Raw genomic sequence first — 16,928 nt, forward strand, 5'->3', positions numbered from 1 at the left:
GCAAACAATGTTTACTCAACAATTTCTCAAACGTGAAATGGGTGTTGTGAGAAAGGATTAGCGAACGCGAAAACGACAAACGGGAGAAAGATACGTTTGGAGGTTGAATTTCCTTCATCAGAAAACTTCTTCATTCTATCATTCAAATAATGTGATTCATACCACATCGTTTTGCCAGAAAAAGATTATTAATGTTCAAAGGAGGAATCGAGTCCTCCGAGGAAATTACCCAGCGCAAATTAGAGTCGACTATCGATTGCGGCATTCGTACACAAATAATTTTATAATGCAGTTTCACCAAAGTGATTTCTTCAGATATATTCACTACATCATGTCATGTATTTCATATTCTTCATTAAGAAATCCATATCCATGGCACCTATCGGTAACGAATTATTATCGAAACCACGATTTTCGCTAAATGCTCCTTTCAGATCGGCCTGTAAAAAACTTTTCTGTACTCTAATCCATCAAATTAGGAGCCCTGAAAAGGGCCGTTGATTATATGCTAAGCTAATATAGCACGCTCTCCTCGGATACGATGGGCCAGCTGGATGTCCTTGGGCATGATGTGACGCGTTTTGCATGGATAGCACACAAATTGGTATCTTCGAATAAGCCTCCTGCAGCGTCATAGCCGCGGAACTTTGAAAGCGCGAGTCGGTTTTGAAGTCCTGAACAATTTCACGATCCAAATGCTGCAAAGGTAGCTGCGGATCAGCAATTCGGTCGACTTCTGATAGCGATGAATTTTACGCAAAGTTCCCGGTCGATAGCGATGTGGCTTCTCCACCTATCCTGCTACTGGTGCGCTTATCCGAGCTGACTTCGTGTGCCTTACCACCGAATGACTAACGAGCTGTCTGCGAAAGACTAACGAGCTCGAGTCCTCACGGTGCGAGAGTAGAGTAAGAAATGAACGAAAGCAAAGGAAGCGTCATTTTATAAACCATAAAAGTATAGAATCTAAATCCCACCCTTATTATATTCGTGAGTATACAGTAAGCTTATATAATAAAGAGGGTGGGGTTTACATTCGATTCTTTTATGTTTTATAAAATGACACTTCCCTTGCTTTCGTTCATTTCTTACTCTACTCTCGCACCGTGAGGACTCGTTTCATCGGGACTAAGCAGACAGCTCGTTAGTCCTTCGGTGGTAAGGCACCACGAAAGCAGCTCGGATAAGCGCACCAGCCGCAGGAAGCGTGAAGAAGCCACATCGCTATCGACCGGGAACTTCGCATGAAATTAGTCGCTATCAGAAGTCGACCGAATTGCTGATCCGCAAGCTACCTTTGCAGCATTTGGTTCGTGGAATTGCTCAGGACTTCAAAACCGACTTGCGCTTCCAAAGTTCCGCGGCTATGACGCTGCAGGAGGCTTATTCGAAGATACCAATTTGTGTGCTATCCATGCAAAACGCGTCACATCATGCCCAAGAACATCCAGCTGGCCCATCGTATCCGAGGAGAGCGTGCTATATTAGCTTAGCATATAATCAACAGCCCTTTTCAGGGCTCCAAATTTGATGAATTAGAGTTCAGAAAAGTTTTTTACAGGCCGAACTGAAAGGAGCATTTAGCGAAAATCGTGGTGTCGATGATAATTCGATACCGATAGGTGCCATGGATATGGTTTTCATAATGAATATGAAATACATGACATGATGTAGTGAATATATCCCCATATCGAAGAAATCACTTTGATGAAACTGTTTACCGTTTGTCGTTTTTAAGTGTTGGGAAAGGGCATTATTTTTGCTGAGTAAATTCCAAGAAAAAATCCATTCCTTCTTTAAGCGTGATTCATTCTGCTTCGGATAAACGGAACAGTGATAATCATTTCGTACAAATGATAAAATATCCAAGAGTTATATGATTGCTATTTATTGAGTCAGAAAATTGTTTCAATAGCTAAATGATAGCTTCGAAAACAGGTTTTAAAATGACGCTTCCTTTGCTTTCGTTCATTTCTTACTCTACTCTCGCACCGTGACGACTCGTTTGTTTGGGACCAAGCAGATAGCAGGTTAGTCTTTCAGTGGTAAGGCACACGAAAGCAGCTCGGATAAGCGCACCAGCCGCAGGATAGGTGAAGAAGCCACATCGCTATCGACCGAGAACTTTGCGTGAAATTCATCGCTATCGGAAGTCGACCGAATTGCTGATCCGCAAGCTACCTTTGCAGCTTTTGGATCGTGCTCAGGACTTCAAAACCGACTTGCGCTTCCAAAGTTCCGCGGTTATGACGCTGCAGGAGGCTTATTCGAAGATACAAATTTGTGTGCTATCCACGTAAAACGCGTCACATCATGCCCAAGGACATTCAGCTGGCCCGTCGAATCCAAGGAGAGGGTGCTATATTAGCTTAGCATATAATCAACGGCCCTTTTCAGGGCTCTAAATTTGATGGATTAGAGTTCAGAAAAGTTTTTTGTAGGCCAAACTGAAACGAGAATTTTCGTTTGGATGCCATACAGCATCGAGAAAATTCCGGAAAGATCTAATCTTTGCTGAAAAATAATCTTCCAGTTCCCTGGGAATTGAAGAATACATCCATGCGAAAGAGTTTATTTTAATGTTTTCTAATTATATGGCGAACACAGCGACCAAATACATTTGATTTCGTAATTTTTCAATCAAGTGTAATTAGCTGGAAAGCTTCTGAAGATTATTCTTTCCCATCAGTAGGATATTTTCGTATCCAATAATGGATGCATAACATGAAAAACGGAAAATGTTTCGTATCGCCAAAATTATATAATTTTCAATCGATTATTGCTCAGTCGCCGAAATTTTCATACTCAGAGAGTTCATTCTCCTCTAGTTTGCCTTCCAAATTGCCATCGTAAACCACAACTTCTCTCGATTCAATCACGCACGAAAAGCATACTGAAATGATATTCTGGTGGTGAAACCCATTCATTTTCCGTGAGGCGTCGTGCACAAATTACGTAACGCGATAAGGGGGGAGGGGTTAGATGTTGCGTTACTTTCTGTTTATTAGAGATAGGAAATTGCGTTACAAAAGGGGGGGGAGGTTCAAAATCCGGATTTTTGCGTTACGTAATTAGTGCACGACGCCTGAGGACATCGACAAGACAACATCGTTACTGAACGAGCTGAACGGCGAGGGATCGAGGTATTCATTACCTGGCTTGACCTGACCTGAAATGCAATCAGTTTGTTTTAACTGTGAGGGAGCGCAGAAAAGCTGATCGATCAGAAGGAGAAGAGAAGGTGACCAAGAGAGTATCAGCATCGAAATACGGTTCCTCGGAAAGACATAGAAGCAGCCGCCACACACACACACACACATACACGCGCGCAACTCTTTTCGTTTGCTGGTTATCGAGAGGAAACCTGGAAAGAAATGATCGTTGCTGAAAAATAATCCGCCAGTTCCCCTTGGAATTGAAAATTACATTCAAGCGAGTTTATTTTAATGTTTTCTATCCATATAATACTGCGACCACATACATTTGGTTTTGTGATTTGTCAATCAAGTGCAGTTAACAGGAAAGCTTCTGAAGATTATTCTTCAGAACAAGGTTTTTTGTATCCAATATTGGATGCATAAAACCTTGAGTCTTCAAAGTAACACTCTCGTTTTTGAAGTCACCCAAATATTTATTTATTCATTCATTCAGGATGGATTTAGATTCAACTTCAAACAAATGATCTCTAAATCAACGATAGTCCTACGTCACCCTTGCGGTTATACCATATATATAACCCACTTCCTGTTTTTTGGATATTGTTTTAGAAAGCATTGAACTGTATTTCCTAAACTCTTTTTGGAAGGTTTAATGGCCCTGAAAAGCGCCTTGTTTTATGAAATGGTTCCAATTTAGAAAACTTAGTACTCGTGGTTTTGAAAAAAAACATTTCGAACGCCCTCGATGCCGCCTTGTTCTGGATTTGCCACCAAAGCAGTTTGTATAAAGAACAAACTTTTTTCTTCTGCTACCTGATGCCGTTTCGCGATTGCGTTTGCCACTCGCCACTCGCTGCAACTGCCTGTTGTTGTCTTGATGTGTTCTGTTCTGAATGCGATTTTTCTTATCGTCGCGAGCAGCTTTGCCAGCTAACTCGATCACTTCGGCGGCCGAAACTATATAACGCCGGCTAGGTGGACTGGTGCACTGGTACTAACGCGCTCGGGCCTAGCTACCCTTGCTGAGCAATTGGCGGATACACCTACGGGGAACTGCACACCTGCACGATTCGAGTGGGACTTTGCCTTTCCCTTAACTTGTCCTCCTTTGTTACGTCCACGATGCCGATGCCGTACAACCACACGGGTTTACGGTTTGAAAGAAAAAAAGATATTTTTTTTTGGGGTCCGCGTGTTTTATACTCTAGCGGTACACACTCACAGGATAGAGACAAATCGACAGACTCAGCCAGAGGGGCGAGTCCAACGAGACGAACGAATGAGCGTTAAAAGGGAGCGATGGCAAAAAAATACATTCATTACGATTTGTTCGCTCGTTGGATTCACATGCAGGCTTAAAAGGGTCCTTTTCAGGATCACAAAATTATCTTCAATCTAAAGAGTTTATTGTTTTGTTATCACTCGATATCCCCATCTTGTTCTGTTCAGCGATTGCATTTGCCACTCGCCACAGCTTTCACAGTTGGAAAATTTCTTCCCATCCAGCTTGTGACATATTTTACAGTAAATTACATTCAATGGCACGTCGCATTACCACCACTCAGTATCGGATTGGAGGTAATTTTAACCTGTAATTGAACATTTGCGATGACAGTGGTACAGTGTCAACTTTCAATGTGGGGTCATAATTTGGAACCCGAACTCTATGTTTACAAAAATGTCCAACTAAATATGTCGCATTACAGGTCCGTCCAATTAGCTAAATGTCGAACTAATTGTAAATTACTGTACTTTCAATCTGGAAACAATTTAAGAATTGGTGAAAATTGAATAATCAGGAAAGTCCCAACTATCAATAAGCTCAAAACAACTGCCAAATTCACATACTCATCAGATCCAGGCAAACAAATTATGAAAAAATCAATTTGTGTTTTATTATTATTTTGGATAATGTTTTAGAAAGCATTGAACTGTATTTCCTAAACTCTTTTTTGGAAGGTTTAATGGCCCTGAAAAGCGCCTTGTTTTATGGAATGGTTCCAATTTAGAAAACTTAGTACTCGTGGTTTTAAAAAAACCATTTCGAACGCCCTCGATGCCGCCTTGTTCTGGATTTGCCACCAAAGCAGTTTGTATAAAGAACAAACTTTTTTCTTCTGCTACCTGATGCCGTTTTGCGATTGCGTTTGCCACTCGCCACTCGCTGCAACTGCCTGTTGTCTTGATGTCCACCGAACCGAATGTGTTCTGTTCCGAATGCGGGTTTTCTTATCGTCGCGAGCAGCTTTGCCAGCTAACTTCGGCGGCCGAAACTATATAACGCCGGCTAGGTGGACTGGTGCACTGGTACTAACGCGCTCGGCCTAGCTACCCTTGCGGGGAACTCCAGATCAACATGGTTCGAGCGGTATTTTTCCTTTCCCTTCACTTTTCCTCCTTTACCATGTCCAGACATGGCTGCTTGTGTTGGTTTGTTGATGTGTTGTGATGCGAACCGATGTGGTGTACGGTTTGAATGAGAATGATCGTTACGGCAGCGGAGCGGGGATTTTTAGGCTGACTGGCTGGCTCGAGACTCATGTGTGAGACTGCGACCAATGTTTCGTTCATTTTTTTCTTTTTCCTTCCCAATCGCGCTTCATATATAAAAATATTCATGTATAAAAATGGCGATTCGTGAGGCTATAATAAACATTTCACGAAAATATTTTGCGCCATTTGTTTATTTTCTATGTCTGTAATAAATCGTATACGAGTATGGCAAAAGTCGCTATTATAGCCGGTCAAAGTTGCATATTCATCCAAACAAATTCGGTAAGCATTTGCCATGTATGTATATGGCCTCCACTTTTGCATGCATATGCCAGTTAGGCGCATTATATGCCAACCAAAATTTAGGGCATATGATGTTATATATACGCTTGTTATGCGATTTAATGTTTGCTGGGTGCAAAAGTGGTGCCAAAAAGCTTGCACTAACTGTTGCAGAACGTGTTATGAGGTACAGCAAACGGTTTCATTGACCCTAAAGCTACTGGCTCATCATTCACCGTGCTACACTAGGATGCTCAAGCGGGAAGTTCGAACATTCTGGAAAATGAAGTTGCGGATGATACGTTTTACTACTTTAATCGATACAACCCTTATGAGGGATATAAGTACATATAACAAACAGCTCTTCCGGAATCTGACATGGTTTGAAAATTCACAACCCGTTCGAAATCGACTTCTGCATTATACAATCCATCCGAGATTCAAACCAAATCGATTTATTTATTATTATTATATTTATTTACTATTTATTATTATTATATTTCAGCCAACTAGTATGTTTTGATGAACAAAAGTACAGTGGAACCCCGATTATCCGCGGAATAGTCGGGCTAGCTCACAGCGGATCACGACAATCGCGGATAACACAACGAATGACTAAAAAAGAGGTGCAAACACAAAAAAAGACGGGTGGGTAATGTCGGGGACATAACCGGAGTGACGTAGGACTATACAAAGGGGACAGCTTTTGTTAAATATATATTTTAAATATATTGTTTTATTTTCTTCTCCTACGTGAATACCTACCTATCTACCTGAAAAATGGATTAGTTTACTGTTTACTCTTTATGAATATGTTGATGGTTCTGAAAAGAACCTTTGGTGTTGTGTTTTTGTTATCACTCGATATTCCCATCTTGTTCGGTTAAACCTTCCTGTTTAGCTATTGCGTTTGCCACTCGCCACAGCTTTCACAGTTGGAAAATTTCTTCCCATCCAGCTTGTGACATATTTTACAGTAAATTACATTCAATGGCACGTCGCATTACCACCACTCTGTATCTGATTGGAAATAATTTTAACCTGTAATTGAACATTTGCGATGACAGTGGCACAGTGTCAACTTTCAATGTGGGGTCATAATTTGGACCCCGAACTCTATGTTTACAAAAATGTCCAACTAAATATGTCGCATTACAGGTCCGTCCAATTAGCTAAATGTCGAGATAAGTGTAAATTACTGTACTTTCAATCTAGAAGCAATTTAAGAATTGGTGAAAATCAATAAGCTCAGAACAACTGCCAAATTCACATACTCATCATATCCTGGCAAACAAATTATGAAAAAATCAATTTGTGTTTTATTATTATTTTGGATATTGTTTTAGAAAGCAATGAACTGTATTTCCTAAACTCTTTTTGGAAGGTTTAATGGCCCTGAAAAGCGCCTTGTTTTATGGAATGGTTCCAATTTAGAAAACTTAGTACTCGTGGTTTTGAAAAAAACCATTTCGAACGCCCTCGATGCCGCCTTGTTCTGGATTTGCCACCAAAGCAGTTTGTATAAAGAACAAACTTTTTTCTTCTGCTACCTGATGCCGTTTTGCGATTGCGTTTGCCACTCGCTGCAACTGCCTGTTGTCTTGATGTCCACCGAACCGAATGTGTTCTGTTCCGAATGCGGGTTTTCTTATCGTCGCGAGCAGCTTTGCCAGCTAACTTCGGCGGCCGAAACTATATAACGCCGGCTAGGTGGACTGGTGCACTGGTACTAACGCGCTCGGCCTAGCTACCCTTGCGGGGAACTCCAGATCAACACGGTTCGAGCGGTATTTTGCCTTTCCCTTCACTTTTCCTCCTTTACCATGTCCAGACATGGCTGCTTGTGTTGGTTTGTTGATGTGTTGTGATGCGAACCGATGTGGTGTACGGTTTGAATGAGAATGATCGTTACGGCAGCGGAGCGGGGATTTTTAAGCTGACTGGCTGGCTCGAGACGCATGTGTGAGACTGCGTCTCGAGCTCCAGGATTTGTATTCGTTGGAAGAGTAGGAAGTGCGCGCCGGAACAAGTGAATTTTAATAGTGCCAGAGTGCATCGAGAGCAAATAGAGAAGATAGAAAAAGATTGTTATAAGAATTAAAAGAAATTATAAGAGAAAATATAAGAGCTTAAAAGAAGAAGAGAACCGGAAGAGAGAAAAAAAGGTCCTTTCAGCGGGCCTTTTTTTTATATTTCATCTTTTTCTCCGCCGAGACGTGTGGTACCCGCCATTGAGATAAAGGACGTTCGACTGCAATCTCCGCCATTGATAGTCGACGTCGAGTAAGGATACCGGAACCAGAAGAGTCCTATTCACGCTTGGAGGTTACAGCGGGGATTTTATCCGGTTAAACGACGGAGAAAGAAGAGAAAAAAATACACGAAAAGTACTGCAAGTATAAAAGCATAAAATTTTGTGACGTCACAAATAGGACAAAAGAAAAAGGGAGGGAAAATAGGATAGGGTCAGAAGAAAATTAAAGAGTAGATTTAAAAGGAAGGAATTAAAAAAGAAAATTGTAAGAAAATTACATTTATCTCCTCTATTGCGGTTTTGGAAATTCCCGTTTTTTCGGACTCGAAAGGAGTCGCCAGCCCTCGTCCTCGATTGGTCGGCGGAGTTGGCTAGCATTGCTCAACCTTTGAGAGATAGTTGATTGTGGGAGTAGTTGGTGGCTTCAAAGGAATGCGTAGGTCTTGTGGAGAAAGATAAAACCGACACTGCTCCTTTTTGCTGGAGGAACAGCTGTTTGCGAGTGACCGGAAGCAGGTTAAACGACCCTGAGAAAGGAAATCCCTAATTAGAGAGTTTCAAATGGCACGTCGCATTACCACCACTCAGTATCGGATTGGAGGTAATTTTAACCTGTAATTGAACATTTGCGATGACAGTGGTACAGTGTCAACTTTCAATGTGGGGTCATAATTTGGAACCCGAACTCTATGTTTACAAAAATGTCCAACTAAATATGTCGCATTACAGGTCCGTCCAATTAGCTAAATGTCGAACTAATTGTAAATTACTGTACTTTCAATCTGGAAACAATTTAAGAATTGGTGAAAATTGAATAATCAGGAAAGTCCCCAACTATCAATAAGCTCAGAACAACTGCCAAATTCACATACTCATCAGATCCAGGCAAACAAATTATGAAAAAATCAATTTGTGTTTTATTATTATTTTGGATAATGTTTTAGAAAGCATTGAACTGTATTTCCTAAACTCTTTTTTGGAAGGTTTAATGGCCCTGAAAAGCGCCTTGTTTTATGGAATGGTTCCAATTTAGAAAACTTAGTACTCGTGGTTTTAAAAAAACCATTTCGAACGCCCTCGATGCCGCCTTGTTCTGGATTTGCCACCAAAGCAGTTTGTATAAAGAACAAACTTTTTTCTTCTGCTACCTGATGCCGTTTTGCGATTGCGTTTGCCACTCGCTGCAACTGCCTGTTGTCTTGATGTCCACCGAACCGAATGTGTTCTGTTCCGAATGCGGGTTTTCTTATCGTCGCGAGCAGCTTTGCCAGCTAACTTCGGCGGCCGAAACTATATAACGCCGGCTAGGTGGACTGGTGCACTGGTACTAACGCGCTCGGCCTAGCTACCCTTGCGGGGAACTCCAGATCAACACGGTTCGAGCGGTATTTTGCCTTTCCCTTCACTTTTCCTCCTTTACCATGTCCAGACATGGCTGCTTGTGTTGGTTTGTTGATGTGTTGTGATGCGAACCGATGTGGTGTACGGTTTGATTGAGAATGATCGTTACGGCAGCGGAGCGGGGATTTTTAAGCTGACTGGCTGGCTCGAGACGCATGTGTGAGACTGCGACCAATGTTTCGTTCATTTTTTTCTTTTTCCTTCCCAATCGCGCTTCATTCTATTTCGCTGCTGCTCTGGTTGCCCGTTTTGGTCGGTACGATTTGAGGAGCACAAAATGGACCAATCAAAAATGGGCACATAGTGCATTTTGACAATGCTTGATATTTCACAATTATTCAATTATTTATCTCAAGAAAAATGAAATGTTATTCGTTATGATAGATGCGTAGATATATTTCCTATCAATTGATGCAAAAACCTTTGCGATCTATTGAGAAATGCTCGAGTTATAAGCGTTCCAAATCTTGCATTTTTTCCTACTTGTTCAGTGCCTATATTTCCATTTCACCCCCTATATCTTCCGGTTAGACGTAGTCCTACGTCAAAACACAGATATTTCAGTATGAAAACAATGTTTTATCAATACAGGAATTATTGAACTATCCATCTGTAAGGTCGTGTACACCAGTAGTCAAATAATGTGAAAGACATGATCAAAACAGAAGAACAAAAACCTACCACTCATTGTCAAATTTAGGGTAGGTTCATAGAATTACTATGGAACTCGTTTTCGCGGATAAACCGCACCGCGGGTCACACGACGATTGTTTATCGGCCGATAAACCAATTCGCTCTCAATTCGCTCTCAATTGTGGCATCCGACATAGGAATCTGATGCGCCCAATGCTCATTGAATCTCTTTTTGATTTTCCTTCACCGTTCTCTTCTCCGTTGTCAAACACAAATTAAATGCATTCTTTCGAGACCGACAACCCAACCCGACTGTTTGCTTGGCTCGGTGTGCGCACTAGCAATTCAACCTGACAGAACTATCGGCTGAAAAAAGCGGGAGCCCTTATATACTTACTCGTATTTGAGAGGCATGACATTTTCTGTTATGTTTAGGCTCATTTAATGTAATAAATCGGGATGACAAAACATGAGCTAAAAATCAATTTTGGGTGTAGTGGTTCACGAATAACAGAGCTGGATCAAGGAAAACACCACGATCTCGTATCGTTTGAACTCAATTCAACGCTTGGCCCCCGACAATGTATTCGAAAGACAAAAGGTTCATCTTGCGGGGATAGCTTATGACCTAAAGGGCTGTTCACATACCACGTGGACAACTTTAGGGAGGTAGGGGGTTAGAAAATGTCCACTTTTGTCCACGGAGAAGGAGGACTGAGTATAGACTGAGTCCACGTGAACAGGAAGAATTTCCTCTCCGTTTTTATCAATAAACGGATTGAGAAGCCTGAGAGTGCTGCCCAGTCAAACGTTCATATATTTTTGACGTAGAACTACGTCTTTCAGGAAGGGTGCCAAATAAGAAAACAGGTCACGTTTTTATGAAATAAAGTTAACGTTAATAACTGTTTTCACTGTAAACGAATTCTCATGATTTGTATACCAATCGAATCGGAAATTCTCTAAGATTTGTTCGATATGCTATACATTATAATTCGCCAATCAACAAACGGGTTAAATTCATGAAAACTAGAAGAACTTCCTTTTTTCCCATACATTTGTTCTGCCGATTTGTGTGCTAAACCTACCCGTATTTCGAATGCTTTTAACTCGAACATTTCTTAACAGATCGGAAAGAAGTTTGCATCAATTGATAGGAAATTTTTCTACGCGTCTATCACAATTAATAAAAAAATATTTCTCATGAGATGCACAATTGAATGACTGTAAAATGTCAAGCGTTATCTAAACGCCCTGAATGCCAAATTTTGATTGGCCCGATTTACGATTTCCCCAACACGGACTTCAAAATCGATGTACCTGTGGAAATCCGCTCTGCAAATATACATGCAAGTCGGGGGAATTTTGTTCCCACCGAGTTTCCCTAACACGAACTTCTAAATCATTGTGCCTGGGGGAATTCGCTTTATCAAATATGCAAGTCGGGGGTATTTTTCCCTTTGAGCTGTGTTTCCCTAACACGGACTTCAAAATTAATCCGCAAATATATGCAAGTCGGGGGTATTTTTTGCTGTTAAGTACTTTTATACTGGCTTGTTGTTGTGCAGATCGGAATATGTTTCCCTGAAACGTACTTTTAAACTAAGAAGCCTGGGAAAATCTTCATTTTAGATACTACGTAAACATGAGATGTGCAATAATTTCAGAGGGAAATGTAAAATACAATGATCGTTTGACAATTCTTCCGTTCACATATTTTGGTAGTACTAGGCATCATATCAAACGTAAAGGGACGTAAATCAAATTTATTTGTAACGAAGAACATAATCTATTACAAAAATTTCGATGCATTCTAAAATAATATTCGAAGTGGCAAACAAGTGGATTGCATAATATAATTGCGTAGTTCTACGTCGAAAACATGCGATCGAGTCCTAGATACAACCCCTTACAATTTTTTTCTCATATCATGGATCTTCTTCAGTGAAATCTGTATTATAGAAATATCTCACGTAAATTGTGAATGACCAACTATTTCCTATGATCGAACTTTTATAGTTACGGGGTATGCATAGCTCTCATAGCCAAAACTATAAAAAATAAACGCTTCCATAATGGTTGAGATTCCATGATATGCGTAAATGATTTTTATCAAATATAATTTTCTATACATTTTGTTATATCTCGAGAACAATATATGATAATAACGTCTGTATAGTTTTTCATACAGAATTGCGTGTAAAATCATTTTTCCAAAGTATTTTCATTCCATTATTTTTTAGGAATAAATATTTATATTTGCAGGAGATTGTCTATGCATCACTATTCGTCAACTTAAAACAATTGAGCCAGTGTTCTGATAAATTATAGAATATTTCAGGAGGTGATAGAGGATCATATTTGATGAAAAAATCCTACGCATGTGGTTAATTCTCAACTAGAACATTGTTGAATTTTTGTTAAGTCTGATTTTTTGTCTTGACTGACTCTCATTTAGAAAGTACGCTCCTTAGAATAATTATACTGTTCATTTGAAAGATAAGAAAATTTTGCATAGCATGCAACTTTCAAATTAATGGAACCCAGAATCAACTTTTAAATATAAAGAAAAAACTTCAAATTGGGTGTTTTTTATTAATTTTTCAAAAATGCATGATAAACTGGATTGTTTCTATCAGCCAAATTGAAGCTCTCCAGCCACTCTACAGTTCCTTCCTTGACACCCCACTATTATCCTTCTTGTTATCTTCCACTAATTTAAATGTGTTCACAACATAATTTTATTCAAATTTTCCTCAAATGAAAGCAATTCAATCGTGCAAAATAGCGCACTTTTTGAATTAAAGTCAGTTCAGGGCAAAAAAAAAACGGTTTCAGGGAAAAGTTCAATAATTCTTTCGTAGTTAAGATTTGATCATAAACGTGGAAGATTTTTTTATGATCCCCTATCTCCTAAAATATTTCGGATCAGGTACCTAACAACCTATATTTAACAATATGTTAAATAGATATAACAGTTTTCGATATTTCTCAAAAAAAAAAGTTTCAATCGGGCAACAGGCTTCAAGGCCATTTTTAGAAAAAATAACACAATTTTAATAAAATGGGGAGGATCAGGGTAGCGGAGGATTAATTTGGCGTTGAATTGCTTTCTGGTAAACTGTGACGTTAGTGACGTTTTGATAAGGATTTAAGCGAAGGAAAACTAAAGAGCAATACAAATAACTTTTCGTTTAAGGTTAGTAAAAAATTATTGAGTCGTGAGTTTTCAGAAAAAATTTCCAATTTTTTCTCGCCGCATGAACTTTTCTTGGGTGAAAATAAACACAACAAAACAGACAGCTTAAACCGAACGAGCCGTTCTCGAGCGGGAACACACCTTGGTTTTTATTTATGAAAATTGAAATAAATCGTTTCATATATCAAATCATTTTTAAAACATTTGCTACCATGTACAATTTTACAATTACACTTGTGCTAAATTTTTCACAATGCGATCGGTCATTGATATGAAATTTCACGAACATTTAAGTTCCAAATTTAAATTTTATTTGCTGGAATTAATCGTATCACTCACCCAACTTGCAATATAAAAATGCCCCCGATTTGCATATATTTGCAATGCCGTTTTCCCTCGGGCATCTTGGTTTTGATGTCTCTGTTAGGGAACCGCCGCATGTGTCGTTGTAGCATTATCCTTAATCTAATATCCTTTCCCGCATGTGTCGTTGTAGCATTATCCTTAATCTAATATCCTTTCCCACGCATGTTTCATCTCATTTCACACTTAGTGAAATTCAATTATTCAATTATTCCAAACCCTCGTTAAACCACAAGTCATAAAGTATTAGTCACCCGCTATACGCTTTACGACCGACGGAATAACATTCAAGTACCATAAATAAACACGACACTTGTAGCCACATGTTTACGCTTAGCCACACAGCGCAAGTGTCCGATGTTATGTTCACGACCCACTTAAGCCACGCTTGCTCAAGCAAAGCGGAAGGCTAAAACCCACAACATCTTTTACCATTTTTTGTCCGTCCTCAGTCTATCTCTTTCCATTTTTCTCTTCTGGTAAGATGTTCCGCCCAGTATTACCAATAAGGATGTTTGTGTAGAGTTTAAGTGAATGAATGTAAACTAGTATTTAAGAGACATGTTTGTACTGTAAAATAGTCGTTGAATATACGTGAGGTGTGCTAGTTGCACGCCGGAACAACTATCGTTTCCGTGAACTTTTCCGAACGCCCCACCAAACAGCACATCGTCAATTTTGACCAATCAGAAATGGGTATTTCCGTTAGGATAGGGGTTGAGATTTTTCAATTGTTCGATAGTTAGTTTCATGACATATATTATTTTATTCAATATAAAAAATTGTTATGGAGTGCCGAAATCGATTGACGCAAAAATTTCCTCCATCTACCATGAAATGACTGAGCAATAAGCGTTTGAAATTGGACAATTTTCACGATGTGCTCGATTTTCGATTTTCAATTTGTACCCCAATATGTTCCCGAAAGACGTAATCCTACGTCAAAAAAATATGTAGATATTGAAAATATTTTCAATAAGGTACCCTTTGAAAATTCCCAGACTATTACGGAAAAGGTTTCTATTGCGCTGATGACTAAAAGTGAATTGATTGTGTAAATGAACCGACATTTCCTGTGGCGATCGTATTCCGAAGTAGACAAAGAACTACACTAGACAAAAAATAGAGGAACAAAAAGCGACAACGAAAGTTTTGAGTGATCTTTGAAACGCTGTAACTCTGTTATAAAATAATGCATTCGTCAAAGCAACAACTGGACCATGTATTAAATATTTTCAAGATTGCGATGAGTAGATTTGACCATCGATTTGCTGTGCGTTCATTATTTCATGAAATATTCTTAATTCGAAATCAAAGGAAAATTTTTCATTCGATAGAAAATAACTCTGTAGTAAATAGTTCTACTGAAACTCTCTATGAATCAAATGGAAGCGAAATAATCATGTTGATTGGATTGCTTTTAAGATTGTATTTTCAAAATCTAGAGAAATTTTGAAAACAAACCATAAACGTTTTATCTTTTCTTGCAATATATTTTGTCTACAACACATATACACATCACACACACACACTAGAAATTGAAAATGCGCAATTCAGTTGTTTCCTGAATTATTATAATAAAATGAAGAAAGAAGAGTAGCGCTGCCAGGAACACATCTCCAGAGACTTGGCCCATGACTCAGAGAATGTGTTGTTCGCCTTCCATTTTCGCAAAACCTCAATAAATATAAGTGAAGCAGCGGAAGCTGAATCGAAACCCGCACATAAACAAAATAATGTCGTGCTTTTAATACACTCGACAAAAAAAATAAAGGTTCATCGATTGGTTACAAAGAATGGCTAAACGTATCATTATGAAACGTTCACAGAGGTTTTGAGGATATACAAGGCTCAAAATGTTCCGCTAACATTGGAATTTGCTACAATATTTGCAAAATGAAAAACGATTTCCTAAAACACTACTATCTTTGACACTTTTTTGAAATCGACGCAAAAAAATTAAATAAAATTTCGTTTGTTTCTCGTCAAATCGACAAATTGACTTTGTACATAATTTATGGAAGTTTTCCAAACTGCCTTTCGATAAGCGGTGCGCTAATCATTTTATTAATCATTGAAGACGACGGGGAAATTTTTCATTTAAGCAAAAATAACTTTGTATTGAAAGGTACTTCAGGAAAGTTCTTGGAATCCGATGGAAGCTGGTTGATAACTTCAATTGGCTTTTTTGTTGACTTAACTAGCTAAAATTCGGGAAACCCCTTGAAACCCTAGTTTTGATCCTATATTTTTATTCACTACACTAGCAATAAATGTTTTATACAGAAAATATGATAGAATAAAGACAGCCCTAAATCGGACAATTCCTTCCTCGAGTTCTGCTCTTATCAACACATCCGGCGGTAGGAGTGCGTATCATCACATTCAAATCCATTCGAACAAAGATCAATTTCGCTAGCGCAAACATCAAATGGACTAACAACCCTTATCACTATGTAATTGTAGAACATATGGGAATTTAATTTTCCGAATTTTCCCTTTTTCTTTCAGAGTTTTCCGAAAATTTTCAATTGTCATGTTTGGTTGGAATATTTTTGGTTGAAATATGTGTATTATTTTTATGGGACCCCTTGTTGTATTTGAAAAAAAAATCCTGTCCACGTGGACTCGATCTATACCCCCTCCCCCCCCCCCTCTCCGAGGACAAGCGTGGATATTGTCTTACCCCCTACCCCCCCTAAAGTTGTCCACGTGGTATGTGCACAGCCCCTAATATAATTCAATGATTTTCATTGAATCTTTCTAAATTTAGAACTGGTTCTAGGCATGCTGTTGTAGGTGGCGACACCATGAATAACATTTAATAAATCATTTGTTTGACATTTGACGTGACGGTGTGGCTGCAAGCGTAGACTGCACGTGTGAATTGGTGGAGACGGTGACGGAACGTGGACGTTTTTTTCCGTAACGTTCTATGTGAATCGCACATAAGTCTGCAAGCAATCGAGACGTCATTGTGAATTTTTAAAATTTTCACGCAGGAAATTCTCATAGCTCGCCCAAACAATGAAATGTCAAATACGTTGTGTTTGTGACTTTTTACTATTGACGAATTTACGTTGGATTTACAACCAGATGGCGCAGCGAGTAAAATGAGGATGTTTTGTTTTTTTTTGGTATGAAA

Source organism: Toxorhynchites rutilus, chromosome 2 (genome assembly GCF_029784135.1).
Source record: "Toxorhynchites rutilus septentrionalis strain SRP chromosome 2, ASM2978413v1, whole genome shotgun sequence".
NCBI lineage: Eukaryota > Metazoa > Arthropoda > Insecta > Diptera > Culicidae > Toxorhynchites > Toxorhynchites rutilus.